General features: G+C 38.9%; 1 protein-coding gene across 3 annotated transcripts in view; it reads right to left on the bottom strand.

The window, feature by feature from the left end:
• The window catches only part of LOC133525604 (connectin-like), a 386177-nt gene that overhangs the window by 126734 nt on the left and 240433 nt on the right, over positions 1-19010 (bottom strand). For 2 of the 3 annotated variants that reach the window (XM_061861917.1, XM_061861919.1), the window contains exon 3: positions 6204-6246. The exons of the other annotated variant lie outside the window; for it this stretch is intronic. The gene's annotated coding sequence lies outside the window, so the exon portion shown is untranslated. The remainder of the gene's footprint in view (positions 1-6203; positions 6247-19010) is intronic. 3 annotated transcript variants of the gene reach the window in all.

The raw sequence follows: 19010 nt of genomic DNA, 5'->3' as shown, positions 1-19010 counted from the left end.
GGATCAGCACAGATTATTCTATACTTTATTCAAAGCGCGTCGGGATCCACAGGTCAGCCTCTAACCTTAACGGTCAAACCCTAGCTTCATGTTTCAGTAAAACAAAGTCGTAACTGACTAATACTTAAAAATAAATTGAGACTTTATTCCACCAAAAAGTTATGAACCTACATTAAAAATGTGAAAACGTAACGAGAATTTGAGTGGGATTTATGGCGACACGGTAATTTTTTAAGGTTGTGTTTTAAAATATGGCGAGGCTTGTAAATTAAGGGGCTGTTGTATTTTGACGCTCGGAATGGCGAGATAATAAATTGGACATGTTTTTAACGCTCCCTATTTATACTAAAGTTTTGATAGGTACACTTTTGCTTAGTCAGAGTTGAAGCTGTTTTCCAATTTTAAAATCTGTTAAGGATTGATACTTGATAAGCAAGGTGGTAGGTTCGCCGTGAGCTTAACAAAACACTTTTACTATTGCGTCGTGTCTAAAGTCCAACTTCCTCTCGAGCGCGTGTCTCAGGTGACGCTTCGGGCCCTCGGCCATACGCGGAGCTTGGCGCTATTTTACGATACGATCTGAGGGCCTACCGTGAAAAAAGAAAAGCGAAATTTCGTTATCTGCCTCTCTGTACCTCGAATAAGCAAGAGTGATAGAGATATTGGTTGGTGCACACAAATACACCGCGGATCATGTTATAATGCTTATATATAAGCAGATGACACACGGGTCCTGTCAAAATCGTGACATAACAACATCAAATATATCAATATATTAATATGTATGTATTGATAACTGCCTGCTAATTTAGAAAAAGGATATATCATATGTAGGTTCATATATTGTTGCAACTGCTGAGAACCTGGACCAGTTGGAAGTCCAACTAAATGTCACAGCCCAACAGATTCTCAACTGGTGTACCATGAATGGACTACTGTTAAACCAAACAAAAACGCAATTTATACAGTTTGATATATCAGGCAGGTAACGATGTCCGTTAAACATACACCACCAAGGCACTACCATCATCCAGGTGGCAACCACGACATTCTTGGGCTTTCAACTTGACCAGGGCCTGACGTGGGAAACGCAGATAAGCGCGGTATGTGGCAAGCTTAGCAAAGCCTGTTTTACACTGTCGAGGTTAAGCCAGACCTTACATAGCCAGGCGGTGCGCACATGTTATTTCGCGAGTATACAAGCGATTATTCAATATGGTTTGGAGTTCTGGGGACGAGCAGCGGAATGGCAGCGCGTGTTTCGACTGCAAAAACGCGCCGTGCGCACACTAGCTCGCGCTAGATACGACGACAGCGCTAGACAACATTTTAAAGCACTCGGGATCCTAACACTACCATCCCTATTCATTCTAAAAATAGCTGTATTTGCTAGGGAGAACATGTCGCTATACGGCAAGCGAGGCGATGGCGCTGCCCGGGTCACCCGAAACGCGCACTTGTTAAAAACAATCTCCTATAAAATTAAAAAAACCGGAAATACTGTGTATGTTGGTGGTCCGGTAGTATACAACAAGCTCTATCACAGAAGCGGTAAAGCTTAGTTCCTTCGAAATAAAACTAAAAAATTGGCTCGTCAAACAAAGCTTTTATAGTTTTCAAGAATTTCTAGATTATAAAGAATAGTGTAATATAATTAATTAATTTAATTTGATTTTTAGTATTAAATTGATAGATATAAGATATGTATAATTATGAAATTGTGATCTGTAATATCTTTTTACTAATAAATTATGTCTATGTATATGTCATATGGGCGTTAATATTATTATAATTTATATCAAATTCTTCATCATCTTAGCCATGCATTATCTACCTGACATCCTCAACATGATCTTATCTGACTTACCTGATATGTTAATGACGCAATATAAAACAGCAACGAATATAATTATATTTACTTAATTTTAAATAAGAGGTAACGCGGCCAGCGTTATGGGATCTTTGCCGCAGGCAGAGGCTTTAGAAGGGGTATTCTTTTTATAACTAATTTGTTAATTAGTATATCTTTTAATTTTAGTTTTATTTAATATTAGTTTAATTTTTAAGTAGTTTTATTTTATGGCTAGTTTAGTTTTAATTTTAAACTATGTCAAACTTCTAAAATGAGCACATTAAGAACTAGGTCGTACTATGAAAAGTCAAATGAAATGGTTGTTAGATCCTGTTTGCGTTTGATGACATAATAAAATCCGCCGAGACAGGTAATGCTCAATCGGAAAGTAATACTGCGATTCGAGGCACAATAGGTCGGCAATTACATCGCTCTAACTGGGACGCTCGTTTAGTTCACTTGTACAAAAGTCCGTTTTGAATAAATAAGTGGAAAAGTTGACCGAACTCATTTGGGACAAAAAAACTTACATTGAACGGACCACATTTCAAAAAATTCACGATTCAAGCCTCATTGCTTCTTTAGTCCTAAAATATCCACATAAAATAAAAATACAAAAAAATATGATGCTGTAGGGTTGGTTATTTTGCCGAATAATATTTAAAGAACTCATGTAATTTCTTCTTAAAAAATTCTGTCGTACCTATTTAACATGATATCTCATATGAGAGTTTATTAGTATAATATATTTTTGCGAATAATTTTATTCAAAATAATATATTTCTAGGGCCCTGGCAAACGTGTAGGTATAAAAATATTATGAATACAAACATATGTATATTTTTCCGTGCGTAATAATTTTACTTAATAAGTGAAATATTCATTTCCATTGGAATTTGTTACATCCTTTCATTATTTTGTCATTATTATTTGTATTACGGGTATGACTCGTAATCTAGTTTTGTTGGATTTGTTTAGAAGTCAAATATTTTGTTCTTTGCCACTTTATAGTCAATCGAGTATAGAAATTCTTCCCACGGAACCCGCTCCGGCTGGGGAATGAGCTCCCTGCCGAGGTTTTCCCGAGGGTCTACAGTATGGGGCTCTTCGAAAAAGGAGTGTACAGGTGTTTAAAGGGTCGGCAACGCGGATGTCACACAGCTGGAGTTGCAGGCGTTCATAGGCTACGGTGACTGCTTACCATCAGGGGTGCCTGCTTACCACCGACGTGATATAATAAATATAGACTTTTACTTACCACAATACAATTAAGGCCCAGTAACTGCACCTTACATACTATTTCAGTTCAACTTGAGTTCAAGTTAAAAATATGGTTGAAATCAATTAAAATGATAGCAATTTACTTGTACAACTAACTCACCCCGCGTGAACTCACGCTAAAGGTTAGCATTGTCGAACAGATTGATACGAAAGCTGCAATTTGCCCGCAACTCTGCCAGGCCTTGCCTGCGGGCATCGGTTCCCAATGAGACGATAACAAGACCACAATTACTGCGTATTACAGCCCAATTTGAACGTACGCTGGCATTATCGTGATATTTATTTTGAATCGTGTTATTTAGTTGTCCGTCTGGCTTGCGACATTACATGCGCGTATAAGTACCAGCGAAACGCACGATAATTGAATTTTCGCACTTGTATCGTACCTAATGTAATATTGTTTAAACACCATTTTATTACACGTAAGTATTAGTTTTAAATACTACTTACTACCAGTTTAACAACTAAACGAAGACGCGTTCAGGCAGAGGCTAGAGACTAGTAATAATAAAGCGTCGGTTCTCAAACATCTTTCATAATTTTTAAAAAAATGCCCAGAAGACTGGCAGTGCTGCCTCTTTGGATGGCCAGATTTAATCTCTGGCCGAAATAGCTGCCAGCCCTCTGGTCACCTGAAGCATCCCGGCATTTTGCGCTGGGCCCCCACGGTCCTAGAGTTTCGACGCCAAAGGGCGCAAATATGTAGCCCTCGCCGAGGACAGCATATTTTAACACATGATGGCGGCTTGGGGAACATTTTTTATTTATAAGTTTATTTTTAAGTCTATTTTAATTTTTATAAACAAGGACGTATAACAGGTAGTTTAGTTTTAATGATTAGTTAGTTTATTTAAGATTTATTAACTGTATATTTTCGTCTTATGTTGTCCCGATAAAAACGTATACTAGAAATTTAAAGCTACATTTTGTATCAACAAAGCGTTTAGTAAACTATTTACTTATGTGAAGTCGAGGCATACTGACCTGCTACGTATCTATAGTATGAATAAAAGGCGTAAAATCATTGCGAAATTAATTGTACCGTACTCTTGAGTAATAAATTCCAAATTGAAACCAGTTTTCAGTTGTTGTGCATTTTGAGACAAAATATAGATTATTAACTCCCATTGAGAAGCCGTTTGAATTGAACCTTTGTTGCATCAACTTTGTTCAGAGGCTCCTTTATAGTCCTCTCAACAGACGGTCGACATTGTAAGATATTATATAATGCTTCTATGATGAAGCGAACTGTAGCAATAGGTACATAGAATAAGAAGCGATACGGATAGGCTGTTTACTGCAATCTAAAAAAGCAAATAAAATGGCTGTTACTATTATAAACACTTATTAATTTAAAACTTTTAGGAAAATTTTAGTCAGCACTAGTCAGTACTAAATTAATGTCACATATACAATAAATATTTTTTACGATACACATTTAGACTTCATAGAAATAAAGATACGTTGACACTTTCACGGACGACCGTCGAGAGACGTAAATGGAGGGCCTCATGATATGGCACCACGTCTGTAGCCGATGATTTTTATTTTGACAAAACCGCTATCTCGTCCACAGTTTTCATAGGAACAAAAAGAAGACAAGTAAAGTCCCGTCCACAATTTTAATAGGAGCAAAATGAAGACAAGCCGTTTTAGGCCCATCAAAAGGCTTTAGAAAGCCTTTAAAGTCTGACTTACCGACGTTAATGCATCACCAGTACAAGGCCATGACGCATGCCGCGGCACGATACGACTGAGGACGTTAGAGCTATAGAGGAGATGCCGTATCACGAGTCTCTTAAATGTATGAAAATGTATACAAACTGAGCTATCAAAATGTGGCACATTTTTTATAGATAATGTAACGTGGCAGTCCGTCCATAAAAGAGAAATCATCTTGTATGGGATTTACCTGTGCTACAGCAGGCAATTTTGTGAATGGCGCTATGTCCGTAAACGTGTTAGTATAATAGTTACTTATACATATATTATTTAAAAACATCACACTTTTTGTCTGTAGGGTAAGAATAAAAGACTCGTTTAATTTTTTTCAACGCGGGTGATTAACAATATTCTGCACTTGAATGAACTTCCGAAACACGGGTATGTATTGCTGTTCTTTAAGATCGCACAAGCAAGGCATATTCTTGGGCCGATCAGTGTAATTTGATCTGTAGATCTATAATATTGGTAAGAGCGAGATACCCTGAGGGTAAATGTAGAACCTCTTATTGTATGGTTCACTCGTGGAATTTTATTGTATGTTTCCTGTAGACATCGCAAAATTAAGAGAATATAAAGCGAATTAATACGCTGCATCTTAACAGGCGTTATAATTTTTTTTAGTACTTGCGATTACAATAAGATAGCCCATATATACATATATTATGTACCCGCGTCGTTAAATTTTATTGTATCGTCCACAAAAGAGACCTTTTAGTAAAATGTTTATTAGTAACAGATTTTAGCTTGGAATATCAGTCCAATCAGTCTAATCTCAGTTGTACGTTGCTGTATAGGTATTGTAAGCAACCTGCGAGGCACGGCGTTTGGACGCTTGTTTAGTAAGCGATTGGAATGGTCAGAAAACTGTCAAAGGCCGTAACAAAGGCCCGTCCAGTTTGCATTCTGCTTACGTTTGTAAATCGCAAAGTCCTTTGTCGCAAATCTGAACAATGTCGTGCGTGTCGAATAGGTACGAGTATGGGATATTGTTGTTTTGTCGCATCAATTTTTGAGACGCTAAAAATTGGCTTCCGATAGGTTAAAAAACAAGTTTTTGTAGATTGTTTATAACTCGATTAATTAATTCTAAAGTTTGTAGGAAAAATGGAAAGTATAACTATGTTTTCAATTTTGAAATCAGTTCATGCCTCAAAAGCTTAGATACCGTATTGGGCCCTTTTTTATTATTCGGTGTCCTAATTCACTAGGTGAATTAATGAACTACTGTGAAAAAGTAATTCAAGTTATGTCAAAGTAATACAATGAAAAATTTTAATACCTAAAAGATTAGAGGTAAATGACAAATTGCAGCCAAGGATACCTATAAATTACAATTGTCAAATACCTTAGTCAATTTGGCTCCGTTCAATTTGTCTACTCGTAGATATCTGTAACAATGATATAGTACAATAAAATTAGATTAGATGACATTTTTTAAGTTTAAAATTAAATTTAGAATACGAAATAACATCTAGACCTATGTATGGTGGTTAATGATAGGGTGACTGCTATAGTTATAGGCCACTACTTAGAATTGACCACTCTTAATAACAAGACTATTGGCTTGTTTCTTTCTGATTTGTTAACAGTGGCCAATAACTATGTAGTGGCCAATAATTATATCAGCCACCCTATTCCTATTATCACTTGTACTTTTCGACAAGAAATTTATCATCCTTAATACTTTAATCTTCAGTCCAATCTACACCAAATCCCGGTTTCCCAAGATTAACTTCTGTCAAAAAAGACCAAAGCGGCAGCGATAATTTTCCAAACTTAATTATGCTTATTACTCAACCGCCTAAATGCCAGCGACTTATTATGGTGCCACATTTTCAAATAATTCAAGGTATTGTGGCATTTTTGTAATGAGGAACTCCAGACACGCTGTAAACTTTTTAATATTTTTGTGGCATTACAAAATTGGGCACAAATTCTATAGCAATTGTATAATTGGATTTGTACCGAGGAAAATTCTAAGGCAAAGAATTAAATTACTTCAGAGTGACAATTTGACGATCGTAATTGTGAGTTTTGTTACAACGCAAAATTTTATGTGTACCTATAATGTACTTTTATTTCATTGCAAGTTTGAGAAAAGCACTATACAAATCTCGGAGAAACGGGGTTACCGGCTGCGTATCCCTTTACGTCCTCGCTACGCTCGGCCGTCTACTACAATTTGGTTTTTGATCAGAGTATTCGGTATTTTTTTTCTTTTGATTTACAAAACACAAAGATACACTTCCGAGTGCTCGACATTCTATTGCCCAATAGTTGGCACTCTTCTGTCACCTCTGTTGCTAATGACGTAAGATTAAAGATTCTGTCGCTTAAAATTAATTGTAACATAAAATGCAGGTGTCAGAAAATAAATTAAATATGCCGAAAAAACATTGCTCTCTGAAACTGCACGTCAAATCGGCCCGTCACATGTAAATCGTTAAAACAGTATCGGAAACACATTCGATCAATCATCAACGGAGCCGTACGTGGCCGTGTGACAGGTAACAAATGGTAGAAAATATAACAAAAGTATGGGTAATTTGAAAAACATTCACCTGTTTAGGGGAGAGCTGGGCAAGTTGCAAAAAGGAACAGGTGTTTATTAGTCACCTGCAATAGTTTACGAGGTGAATATTTAAGCCATATTGACCATTTTTAGGCAATCCCGAAATCGCGAAAAAAAATGTCATACATTTTGGCTGCCTGACCTTGACATTTTCTATTAAAATTAAATTTATAGCCCTCCTGCAATCCTGGCAGGGTCGCCATGAAGTGTTAGGCGTTAGGGGTAGTAATTGATACTCAGGAGCTCGGTTCACTACTAACTGATTTATTCAAGATTAACAGGGTTTATATAGTAGTAATCTACGTGTACTGACATTTAGTTGACATTTAACATATGCATAAATAATTATTATTTAAGTCCTTCAATTAGGTCGTAACCTTTGCATACATTAAAACTCTACGTCATGCCTACAGTACACCATATGAGTGTTAGTAACATACAAAGTGAAAAATAAAAATTAATATTAAGACTTACAGCTATATAAAACCTAACATGCAAAAGGTACAGTGCGCTGCGAAATTGCATGGAGAAATTATGAATGAATTCATTGACAAAGTCGCCATGCACTATGGCTTATGTTTCTATGGGAATGTAAGTTTTTTTTTCGCGATTTTGGGGTTGGTCCCATAGTAAAAGTTGCTCAGTATGATCCCTATATATTCACCTTAAATTATTGCAGTTGACTAAATATACACCCTGTATTAGGGCTCATATATACGGTGCGAGAACTCTCATACGAGGTTCATTACATTGCGGTATTTGATCATTCGGCTGAACTTGATGTACCGCTAGTCCGCAATGTAACTAAAATCACATGCGAATTCGCATGCCGTCTAAATGAGCCTGACATCAATGTCTTAAAAACTGGGCACGCTAGAAGTGTAATGATTTCGAAAATGTAATACGGAGGCATTTTTTTATTTACCAAATTATTATTGATGGTTCATCTACAAACTCCCAAAGATGCGCTTCATCTATATTATGCCACATACCATCTTATATTCCAATAGGTATACATGTTGTAACACGAGGAACCCGAAACATTTTAACGACGCACTTCTGAGATCAAAAGAAGGAAAAAAAGTACCAAAATTTCGCCAAAAAATTTTTTTTGGGTTTTTTCAAAGTTTTGAATGTATTTGTACATAAAATGTTAATTTTATGGTAAAACTGGCACTGAAAATGAATATTTAATTTCTTTTATTGTAAAACTTAGTTTTTGTAAAGGTTACTTGTCATTTTTTGAAATTTATCATGATGACATCATCCATGATGAATCCATGATGGCATCATCGCTATTAAAAAAACGTTCTTTACAATAAGAAGATGTTTTTTTTTAATTGGTATTAACTCTGAAACTAGGCGAAATCCAGAAAAGTTAAAATGAAATTTTTGTCTCTAAATGTGATCAGGAATACACTGTTAAAATCGTTCGGTTTCCTCATGTTACACCGTGTATTATAATCCGCATATTAAGAGTCTAAGGTCACGTCAGTCTTCAGTCCATTTCATTACTATTAAAAGAAAAAAAAACATTCATATCTGACACAATTCGAGTATGAAGAAAATAAAGAAGAAAAAATCTTACTTACTTTATTTTCCCTGACCTCTTCGAATAGTTTATAAACTATACGATGTTCTGACTTCTTGTTTTCTCCTATCGCGGTACAAATAACATACTTAAACTTTTCTTCGAGAAACTAAAAACCTAGTTACTGTAGAAGATCGCCTGAACAGAGCTACTAAGTTTCTTGTACCTTACTGGCTCGCAAACAATTACGGATTTTTACGTGTAACTAATTTAAGGCACACTCACATTTGTGCTATGCTCACGAGTACTTTAAGAGAATATAGCAGCTGAATCCCTTCTCAAATTTGAGAATTTCAGGTAAATATCTCCGTCGTGCTGACGGGGACGGCTTCTAAAATTAGTGCGATAAGGACAACTGCAGCTCAGGCAAACAATCCTGTGTAGAAATTTCAGAAATCGAGGCTTGATTTTCGACATTTTCCTCCTCCAAAGCTTAACCAATCGTAATGAAATTTTGGAAAAAAATGAGAAAAAACCTATATCTGAACGTTTTGATTTTTGCGTTTGTTGTTGCCGATTTTGTATGCTAGACGTCTGTTTACGGCGCATTTATTTGGCCGTTTTTAGCGCAGTTTGAAATAACCTAGTTCCTAAAGAAGCAACAATATCAAAAAAGCAAAACATAGACACAGATACTGGTTATATTGAACTCATTTAAAAAAAAAACACTTAGGGCTAAAATCCAGAAAGTTTTGTCGAGAACGTTTGTATAGAAAAATGACCACTAAAGTATGCCCTTGAGTCACACGAACCTAGCCACCGTGATGAAATCGAAGCTACGCTCTCATTGTAAGATTCCGCAGCAAACTCAGCTGAATTTCACCTTCCCATACAAATGGAGAATCGTTCTCATTTTAAAACTACGCGTTGGATTGTAACTAAACTGCACATACAATGTCATGACGTCATGATATCTATGCTTGTAATTAGTCTATATAGCTCCTGCTTATAAAACAAACGAAATAGAGCAAAAACAAGTTGTGTATGAAAAACTTAAATTCACTGTTTTTTTTATACTACGTCGGTGGCAAACAAGCATACGGCCCGCCTGATGGTAAGCAGTCTCCGTACCCGACCCTAAACCCGTCCCCCCTCGATGAGCTCTGGCAACCTTACTCACCGGCAGGAACACAACACTATGAGTAGGGTCTAGTGTTATTTGGCTGCTGTTTTCTGTAAGGTGGAGGTACTTCCCCAGTTGGGCTCTGCTCTAGATCTGGAATGACATCCACTGGCTGTGCCCTACCACACAAAGCCAGATGACATTCACAATGCCCATACCTCTCTTATTAATGTCATATTTCTTGAAATGCTTACCGGTATTCAATTAATTATCTCCAACCAAAACTATGCTTCTAAATTTGTTGTAAGCTCCTCTGGAACATTATCGTAGCTACGCGCGTAATTTAAGGCGCTCTCAGGTTTGTGCTATACTCGTGTTTTACAACGTGGGGCTCTGCGGTTAGCCACCGCCTCGTGAGACTAATGTCGCGGGCTCGCTCTAAGGAATCGCCATTAAGTTCACACATTGTAACTTCTGCTAAAGCTTATTGTCCCGCGTCTGAAGGTACTCAGACTTAAAATAATTACGACTTGAGCGTTTGTAATTGTTGACAATTGTAAACCCTTCTTTACCTCAGTACACTGAGAAGAGAACCATTTAATACAATTGAAATTGCATTAACGTTTACTGCTTTTTTCAGTGTAAATGTGTCGTTTGGATGTCAACTGCCTGCTGCACGCTGCATTGCTGTCGTGGCGTTGTTTTCGCCACCGCACTACTGTATGTGTCAATTTTCTTGATGAAATGAGCGAAAGGATCAAAGTCATAATCGCGGCAGTAATGCGGCGGCAAATGGCATTCATTTATCAAGAAAAGTGACAGATAAATATAGTGGCAGTGCATCTGCAGTTGATATCCGAACGTCACCTTTAGGACGTACTTTAGCATTAGTACCTAAGCTAATAAAACATTTCTTTCTCAGTATTATTTTTATTTATTAACTGTTGCTTGGTTCAGAGAAATAGTCAAGTTGCTGAGATTCCATTACATATCTACTTCTTTGTGTAATGATTAAAACGTTATTCATAAAACTTTACGAGCCTGGTTTAGTTAAATTATGTTTTATCCCTTTCTTGAAAATACATAACTCACAATTACAGATAACGACAAACGATTCATAGCTGATTCAGGGCTGTAACGCGTTTATGAATAACGAATAAAATAACATAAGTGGTTAATGGCTGAATTATAAGCCGCGCGCCTTTTCGAAGCCATGTTTCTGTCGCGCTGCGGTGGGCGGGAGTGCGTGCGTGCGATAAGGACAACTGCAGCTCGGACTAAAATTCCCACGCAAAAAAATCAAAAATCGAGGTTTTGTTCTCGACTGTTTCCCCCTCCAAAACGTAACCAATCATTATGAAATTTTGGAAACTGCAAGGGAAATAAATAATCTATAATGCTATGTTTTGATTTTAAGGATATTTGTTGTCATATTTGTATACTACGCTTTTTTTGCAGCCAATTTAATTTAACCGTTTTTGCGATTTTCGAGGCGCTATAAGTTTCTTCAAAATAAAATAATTCAAAAAAGCAAAACATAGCGGCACAGATATTGATAATATTGATCTTATTTGGAAAAAAAATAGGTTAAAAATCCAGAGAGGAAACAGTCGAGAGCAGTATGGAAAAATTGCAACTAGGAATTCCTCTTACTTTTTGATTCCTACCAATATAAATTACAAAATAAACCTCTTAGCTGCGGATTTGAAACGAGATTTCTTCATTTCATTCATTTAGATACCTGCCGACTCTTCCAAATTAAATGTATATATCAGAATTACAGATGAAGGACTATTTCTTGCTTATTCGTGTGAAGCTATAAAAAATACGGACATGAGATCCAGTTACATTACTTGTAATGTTATAAAAGATAGAAAAAAGTTATTTCATTATTATTTCTAAATACTAGCTTCTAGGTACCTGAAATTTCGTCTGCATAGAATTAGTACCTCCAAACCTCACTTCATAGTAATACATTCCCCTCCTATATTACCTCCAAAAAGGGATGATTTCCGAGATAAAACTATTATTTGGCTTTCCCCAGATCTTGATCTATCTCCTTACCGATTTTCATATAAATCAGTTCAAAGGATCCAGCGTGACGAGGTAGCAAACAAACATACAGAGGTATTTTTTCATTCATAATATTAATTGAATAACTAACTAACTAACTGCTTTGGCTCAGCGATCCAAAAAGAATCTTGGCCTCCGAAACGAGAGAACGCCACCGGTCCCGATCCAGCGCGGTTTCCTACCATGAATTGGCATTCAGCCGACGCAGGTCCGCCTCCACGACATCACACCAGCGGTACCTGGGGCGCCCGATCGGTCGACGGCCGGTTGGTCGCCCCAAGTACGCTTCCTTGACTACGCGATCCTCCCCCATTCTGAGTAGGTGACCGAGCCAGCGAAGTCTGTGGGATTTAGTTACGCCTATGATATTGGGCTCAGCCACCAACTCTTCGATCTCGGCATTTTTCCGGATCCTCCAGGAGCCGTCGTCACTTCGGACAGGTCCCAGGATCTTCCTGAGCACTTTTCTTTCCGCTATCAGGAGCTGACTTTCCTCTTTTTGAGTTAGTGTCCAGGCCTCACAGCCTGAGATGAGAATAGGCCGAATGACGGTTTTATAGATTCTTAGTTTTGTACTCTTACTGAGAAGCCTGGACACCAACACTTTATGGAGGGCTGCACTACATCGTAGTGCGTTAATTGAATAAGTTAGTTTAAATTAACTCTTAAATTGCAACACTATCCGATATACAAAACTAATTAAATGCTGACGTGAGATTATACTCGCTTGAAATAATTTTACATTAGGTACGTTATTATCTACAGAACTAATTACACTACTAAGCGAAACGTAATCATGTCATACGTTTTAATTATATTCAACCGATTAAATCTAATTAATATTCATAGTGTATACAATTTAAATACTAATTTGTTTTTGCAACACGACTATAGATAGTTTAGGGATTACTGGAACACATCTTCCTTTAGTGTGAAGAGATCAGATAACATAAACTTTTTTTTCTTTGCCAATGCTTTGCCAAATTTCCACTTCTATCTAACTGAGAGAACATAGCTGGAACACTAAGTAATCATGAATATGAATGGTATGAATAAGAAGCAAAATATAAATCTAATATATCTATCTAATATCTAGTGCTTTTATGCTTTTGAAATATGAAAATTGACGTTAGCTAAAATGCCTAAAATAAACAAACAACCGTACATTTGTACATATTAAAGCGAATATAATAAAAACAAACGTGCCGTAATTCAGAAAACATTGCTAGTCTACATTCAAACACCGTATTGTCAACAAACGAAAGTTTATAAAACAAAGCGCGGACATAAAAATTCATTAGGATTTGAACAAAAAAAACTATTCCTAACTCATGAATGTGGCGAGCCATGACTACGGCAAGTACCGTAAAGCGTAGTAGCGTACGCTAACTTCATTCTGCGCGCGAGCCTGCAATGTGAGCCGAAAAAAATCAAAAATGAAACGTACACAGGAATTTTTAGGTGGAAAATATTTTTCGATGCCATTTTCCTGGTTTTGTTAAACAAGATTTCGGAGTAACGAATGTTTCTGACGGTTCGGCGTTTAAAGATATATATATTTTTGCAATTCTTTCAGTTTAATATTTAATTTGGTTAACCTCTGATCATATTAATTTCTGTTCAATTAAAGTAGCGATAACCTAGTTGATATTTCTAGCATATATCATTTAAAATATACAGAAACTTACTGAAGATTATTTACATTCATTACGTAAAATAAATTTGGTTATCAAAAAAAATAGATGCCCAACAGAGCAGAAAGTTAAATGCATAGCATATCAGGCCAATAATACGGGTATTAGTTGTGAAAGTATTAATCTGGTTTTTATTTATAACGAAACACAAATGGATAGAAACACAAACACTTAAATTAAAAACTTATTAATAAAAAATTGTCCCAAGTCGAGATCGCTTGGTGATTGAAATAAAATAAGAAATGTCCTATTTGCCTTGAAAATAAGGGTTATAACCGGGGACGGTTAATAAGGGTCCTGTGTTTTACGCGAAAACAGCCGTAAGGGAAAAGAACACTCACTGGGAAAACTATGAGGTCGCGCGCACGTTGCATCTCAAACGCATGCCGGAAACGAACTATTGATATGGCGCACGCGAGGTGATTGAGTGATTGATTTAGAGTGAATGTGATGAATGGTGAGTGTATGAAGATTAAGGGGTTCACAGACGTGTGTATGGTGAAGGTGTGTCTACACGTCTGTGTGGAATTGTAGGTTAGGGCGGTGCTACAGGCTCCCCCTTCGGGCCATGGGGACGTCCTCGCCCATGGGCCGACTCACAGGTTGCTTCTTGCGTGGTCTTCCTCTCTTCTTCTCACCAGCTGCAGGTGTAGTAGGAGTGACAGGTGTGCGCTTGGGCGGTCTACCTCTCTTCCGTTGTGGCATGACGGGTTCTGCAGGTTCATCACCACTCTTCTGATGGTATGTTGTCAAGTCTGATACATGATATTTACCAACAGTTTCACCATTGTTTGTTATTAAGTAGGTAGTCGGACTGACTACCTTTGATATAATGTATGGTCCGTCACGTCGGGGTGCAAATTTGCTAGTTATGCCTTTTGTTTGGTTACTTAAAACGTGTGTTTTCAAGAGGACCTTGTCTCCAATGTTAAGATTTTCATGAGGTCTACGCCTTTGGTCTGCATAGATCTTTCTGCGATCCTGTTGTTGGAGATTGTGTTCTTGGGCTTCGGCGAGGTTGTCACTGAGTCTCAACAGGTAGGGCGTTATCTGGGGTATAAAATTCTCAGCTTGGATAACTGCCCGTAGATCATGCTTATTCTCTATGGGTGATCGCATCTCTCTCCCGAAGGCGAGGTAAGCAGGCGACTTTGCGGTGCTTTGGGTGACAGCACTATTCATGGCAAAGCGTACAGCAGGTAGGGCACTCGGCCACTTGGTGTGGTTCCCCTCAACTATGATGGCAAGTTGACTCTTGAGGTCTCTGTTCTTTCTCTCTACTGGGTTTGCTTCTGGATGGTAAAGAGGTATCAGATTCTGCTGAACTCCTAAGGTGTGCATAACTTTCTGCATGACCTGGGACACAAACTGCACGCCATTGTCAGATATCACTCTCCTGGGAAATCCATATCTGAGGAAGACTTCTTCAACCAGGGTTCTGGCGCAAGCTTCTGCTGTTGCTGTAATCAATGGGAAGAGCTCAACCCACTTAGTCGCAGTATCCTCTATAATGAAAATCCATCGTTCTTCTTTTTCCCCAGTAGGTAAAGGCCCAAATAGGTCCATTGCGAGAACCTCAAATCTCTGAGCTGGTACAGGGGTCTGCAGTAACCCTGCAGGCTTCAAGTTGGATGGTTTGTAGCGCTGGCACTCATTACAATCTCGTACATATTCTGTGATATATCTCTTCATACCGGGGAAGTAATACCTTTTACTTACTCGCTGGTATGTTCTTTCAACTCCCATGTGTCCGGCTGTAGGAGCATCATGTAGTTCCTTTAGGATCTCCTTTCTCATGGACTGTGGTATGACTAACTGAGGGTCGTCACTCTCGACGTCAGGGTTAAAGTGGTATAGCACTCCCTGTGACATATAGTATCCTCTTTCAGTCCAGCGTGTAGCAGCCTCTATGTTGTCGTTTTCAAAGTCCCTGGCAATCTTCCAGATTTCTGGGTCCTCTGCTTGTGCGCTCCGTAGGTCTGTAGGTGACATGTGTGGTATATCTACTATGACGGTGCATAGGTTACAGGCATCTTTAGTAATATCATCACACACAGGTCTGCTCAGGGTGTCAGCAACAACATTCTTACTTCCGGGTTGGTACTCAATTTTCAAGTTGTAAGCCTGTATCTTCAGAGCCCATCGCGCGAGGCGCCCTGTAGGCGTCTTGAGGGTTAAAATCCATCGTAAAGGTTGGTGATCAGTGACGAGGACAACTTCTGAGCCTTCAATATATCCACGGAACTTGTCAAGGGCCCACACGGCTGCTAGAGCTTCACGTTCTGTGGTCGTGTAATTCCGTTCGGCGCTCGTAAGTAGTCTGCTCGCATATTCTACAGGTCGCTCGTCGTAGCCTTCCCCTTGAAGCAGGACCGCTCCTAAGGCGTATGCACTCGCATCAACTCTGAGAATAAAACGCAAAGTATAATCAACCTGCCGTAAGATTGGGGCAGATGCCAGACGTTTTTTCAACTCCTTGAACGCGTTGGCTTGATCTTCTCCCCAGATCCAGTTCTGGTTCTTTTTTAGTAACATTGTTAGTGGTCTTGCTATCTTGGCGAAATCTGGTATGAATTTCCGAAACCAGGAGCAAGTCTGGATGAAGGTCTTCAAATGTTTGTCATTGTGTGGTTCCTTCATCTCGTTGACGGCCTTAGTTTTCTCACTATCAGGTTGTATTCCATCAGCTGACAGAATGTGTCCGAGGTATTTCACCGATTCACATGCAAATGTGCTCTTTTCTCTGTTCACACGCAGCTTGAACAGTTTGAGTCTCTGAAATACAGCCTCAATATCTTCGAGGTGTTTCTCAAAACTGTCTGAGAGGATAAGGACATCATCAAGGTAGGCCAGTATTGTCACTTTGGGGAGGTTGGAACGAAATCTGTCCACTAGTCTTTGGAATGTCGATCCAGAGTTTCGGAGACCCATTGGCATCCGCTTGAAGCGGTACATCCCGAGTGGAGTCACAAATGAAGTTTTATCACGATCTTCTACTGCCACTGGTACTTGCCAATATCCAGCACGAAGGTCCAAAGCGGATATGTATTTAAACTTGCCGGTTCCATGTAAAATGTCATCTACTCTTGGTAGTGGGTATCGATCGGGCTTGGTTACCGCATTCAGCTTTCTGTAGTCAATGCAAACTCTTATGCTGTTGTCTCTCTTTGGTACCAGTACTACAGGAGCAGACCATGGAGATTCGCACTCCTCAATGATATCATCTTCCAGCATCTTCTCCAGTTCCACTCGCAGAGCTTCTTTCTTAGGTTCTGGTAATCTGTAAGGTGGCACAGAGATTGGCTGTATATTTTTATTGATCAACTCAATATGATGGACGGCATAAGTAGTTGGTTCTCCCCCTAGATTGAAAGTATCCCGATAACGGTCAAGGAGTGAAGACAACTTGTCCCGTTGTTCACTATTGAGTGTAGTGCCTTCATTATCACGAAGTGCCTGAGATGTCTCAATAGGTTTGCATGCAGCTATGGCTACTGTTTCATCTTCATACTGCAGTTCATACTGAATGTCCGGTTCACCTCTAAAGCTCCAGGTATGGTTATCAAAATCAGTCTTCAGTCCTGATCTGAATATGAAATCCATACCTAACAAAGTTTCATTATCAGTAGCGTCGGGGAAGATTATAAAACTCATAGGTATAGGTTTACTTTTTAAGACAACAATAGTGTCTATGGAGAGTATCTCTTCTACTACGGATCGACCTTTAGCATACTTAATATTTAAAGTGGAAGGGGTAAATGACTTACCACAGCTCTTCATTAATTTGTATAGACTTTCACCTGCAACACTCCTCTTCGCGCCCGTGTCGACGACTGCACGACCTTCGCGTCCACAGACGGTAATGGGAAGAATAGGTCGTGGCCTGTCAGATTGTTGTCTCAGTAGAAGGTAGTCGCTTGGTGTAAGTGTATCTGTGTGTGTGTATATCTCGCGCGCGCACATATCGACAGGCGTCGTAGCCTCCGTCGTAGCAGATGGATCTTCCGTAGAGAATGCGCAGAATGCAACACTCGTGCCGCTCCCCGCAGCGCCGGAGTCTTGCTTGCATCGCGGGCAGTTGGCGCGTATCACGCCGGGGGTTCCACATCCGTAACACGAGAACTTTTCACTTTTTGCAATGTCACTATTGTCGGTAGGAGTAACCGCCGTATCAGAACGTTTCGCGAGTAGCCATTTGCAATTATCTTTATTATGTCCGAATAACTTGCAATAATTACAAAAACGACTTGGTTTTGGTTTCGTACTAGAGTTCGTATCGTTCGGCACTTTATTTTCGCTTGTAGCACTTTGTCGCGTAAAGGTTTTTTGTTTTAATTGTTTACTATCGGAAAACGTGGTATTTGTTGACTTATTTTCGGGATTTCGGTCGTTAACGTTATTTCCTACATGTCGAGTGACAGATCGGCCATTGACAGCGTTGACGTTGACGTTTGGCACATTCGCGGACGTCGTTCCATTCGTCTCGTTCATTTCGGCCAATGAATCTTCGACCGATCGAGTTTTCCGTAGTAGATCGTTGAACGATGTGACGCTTTCGCGAGGGACTCGTTTCCGGATCCGCCGGTTTAACAAGCCATAGACAATGTCGATTTGAATGGTTTCCTCTAACGAATATGGCAGCTGAGCTATCAATGCACGAGTTTTACATATAAAAATTTCTGTCTTTTCGTCATTTTGTTCTTCTCGAAATATCTCTCGAAATATGAGGAAAGGTGCTTTCCGTTTGCCAAATGCATGTTGTAGGTCGGCAATGGCCTCGTTCCACGTTTTGACGTTTTTACGAACACCATTCCACCACGTTGCCGCGAGACCGGTGAATAAAAATGACAATCCGCGTAATGCATTTTCATCGGATATATTAGCACAATCTTTGTATGTCTGAATACCATCGATAAAAACCTCTAAGGCGTCTTCAACGGATTCTTCAGCTCCGCTAAAGCTGAGTTTGCAACCGGCAAAATGTCTGTCACGTTGATGCGTTGTAGCCTGAGTCGCCGTCACTAACTTCTCACACAATTCGTTGTGTGATTGTTGCATTTGTTGCAACAACATAGTTAGGTATTCTTGTGGCATCGTCAAATTAAAAGATGGCTCCGGTGTAGCTGACGTCGAAGATGTTTTAATCTTCGCACCGTTTT

This window comes from Cydia pomonella, chromosome 15 (assembly GCF_033807575.1).
Source record: "Cydia pomonella isolate Wapato2018A chromosome 15, ilCydPomo1, whole genome shotgun sequence".
NCBI classification, from domain to species: Eukaryota; Metazoa; Arthropoda; class Insecta; order Lepidoptera; family Tortricidae; genus Cydia; species Cydia pomonella.
The sequence above is the reverse complement of the archived record's forward strand: the minus strand, read 5'-3'. Positions and strand labels throughout refer to the sequence as shown.